Source organism: Uloborus diversus, chromosome 2, assembly GCF_026930045.1.
Source record: "Uloborus diversus isolate 005 chromosome 2, Udiv.v.3.1, whole genome shotgun sequence".
NCBI lineage: Eukaryota > Metazoa > Arthropoda > Arachnida > Araneae > Uloboridae > Uloborus > Uloborus diversus.
In genome coordinates this window covers 1,159,996-1,162,515 of record NC_072732.1, presented here as the reverse complement: position 1 = coordinate 1,162,515, position 2,520 = coordinate 1,159,996, and positions in this window count along the sequence as shown.

Genomic DNA, 2,520 nt, shown 5'->3' with positions numbered 1-2,520 from the left:
TGCACCCCACCAATTTTTGCCTTTGTGCTAAAATATAAATAAAATTATTGAGATTCATACAATGTAAGTGCGGCTTACTAAACGCTTGTGTTTATAAATTAATACGAGTTGTAAACTTTTTTCTGCACATTCTACAAAAAGTACAATACAATTTTTTTAAGATAATTTTTTCTTTTTACTGAATTTTTTAAAAAAGTCGAACACAAATGAGGGACTTTTGCAGGGGTGTTCATCTTTAAACGCACAAGTATTCTCTGCTACATTCAAAAGTGAATAGTTTGATCCGATCGGCTAATAATACTGAACTTTATTTGGAACTTAGAACCATATGAGATGAGAAACGCGGTTTTCGAGATGAAAATATATTTTAAAGTTAGTTGGCAAAGTCGTGAAATACGACTCCCCCTCCTCCCCCGCTGAATTTTGCTTAAATGCACAACTGATTATGTGCATAATACTAATTATCAATTATTACAAACTAATTATCAATTATTTACAACTGTTATTCAGAAAAATTTAGAGAAAATAGCTTCCAAGTTCCTGATCAATCATTCAATGAACACTAAAATTAGCTATTTTAAAAAAAGCGATTATTTGCGCTTTTTTAACAAAATATTATTTATCGGTTTAATAAACTAGATTATTATTTAAATTAGCATTTGATTTTTTAGTTTGAACAAATAATTAATAAAGTCATTATACTTAATTTTTCAGTTGAAAATAAACTATAAATGTTTATTATTTTCCTTAGAATTAATTAATATTTTATTACTTGGGTGTTTTTTTAATTAATTGAAGACGCCGGTTCTCCCTGGAACTGGATGCCTGAGCAGAATGTTATTTCCAGTCTGCTAACCTGACGACTACCCTCAATGAACTTTCCCATTTTGCATGGGCACGTGGAACCAGTTTCACCACGTGGAACTTCTCAAATGGACCCCCCCCCCCTCCCTTTCCCGGAATCCCGAATGGTGCTAGCCCAGTTGCTCTCTTCTATACCACGTTGAACTTTTCAATGGCAACCCAAGCCCTGAACCCCGAATGGTGCTAAAAATTGCGCCAAGCTAAGGCGCCAGATTGTTAAGCTTAGAAATTTACTCTTGAAAACAGCCTTGAATGTCCGAGCACCTAAGCCCCTCCCTTCAAACCCTACGTAGAGTTGGAAGACACCCGATTGGTCAATCGTGTTCCCGGTCAGTTGGGTGGAAGCCCCCCGTGGAGAAATTTTTGGACCAAATGGGAGAACACCGGTTTCGTTCAAATGGAGAAGCCATTTTCACCTGTCATACCTTGACGGGCGATTTACTAGTATACTAATAATGTTAATTTAACCTTGAGTGTAAGTGTTATTTAGGAATTTCCCACATTTTACGTTTTCACTGGGAAGTAAACAAAAAAAGTTTTAAAATAAGCAGTACATTTCTTTTGTGTTTTTTTTTTTTTTTTTGGAGGATAATCCAAGCTGTTGAAAGTTAATCAATGAATACAGAAATGCTACTGCTCCTTCCGTTTATGAACTTTAACGTCCGCAAATGAACATGAACAAGCAGATCCGCAAGCACAGCCCGTGCCTTCCTTCAATATTACATTGAAGAGCGAATAAATATTGACTTTTATTTTTCTAACCTATTTTTCATAAAGACCAGGAACAAAACGTTCAAAGCATTTCAATTCTAGAAGATGCTGCTTTTACTTTGAATTCAATGACTAAAAAACAATACTACTACGGACTATTTTCAGTCTAAGCGCCCCCTATTCGCCACTAAATGTGTTGAAATGACGAAAAATGGTATGTATAAGAACATTCTTTTCGTAAAATACGGATATTATGCCCATTGAAAGAGTCATTTTTACTAATTATATTATTTTTTCTGTTTGAGTTTTTGCTTAGTCTTTTTCTATTTGATTTTTGGCTTTTAATGCGTTTCCTGTATATTAAGTTTTTTTTTTTCAACTCTGTCCCTTGAGAAACGTAAAATCGGGGTTTCTTTGTATTTCAAGATGTAGTCTTGGGTACGGAACATTTCACAGCCAAATAGTGTGGAATCACCCCTCTTCAACTTTCCCAAAGACTCAAGCTCCGCTTCGAATTTCAACCTTCATGCGCTGGACTCTTGGGTTCAACCATTTGATTGTTCCATTAGTAACTCCATTTTCCGAACCATTGCCCGGAGAACCGAACGCCCACCTATAGGCACAGCGCCACCAGTCCAGAGAGTGTTCGAATCTCCATGCTCGAAAAATGTCAACCAGCACAGAAAAAGAAGCACACCTGTTATTTTTCCTCCAATCACAGATTTGATTCCAGCTCGGCTGAGATACTTTTTCATCCATCACGAAACGAGGCGTCGAATCATAGCTAGGGACATTTTACATTTACATGCGTGTGCGATCAACGTGTAAATGACGCGAATGTGCGTGATCAATGTGTAAAGGACGCGAATGTGCGTGATCAATGTGTAAAAGATGCGAGCGTGTGTGGTCTGTGTAAATGACGTGAATGTGTATTATCAACGTGTA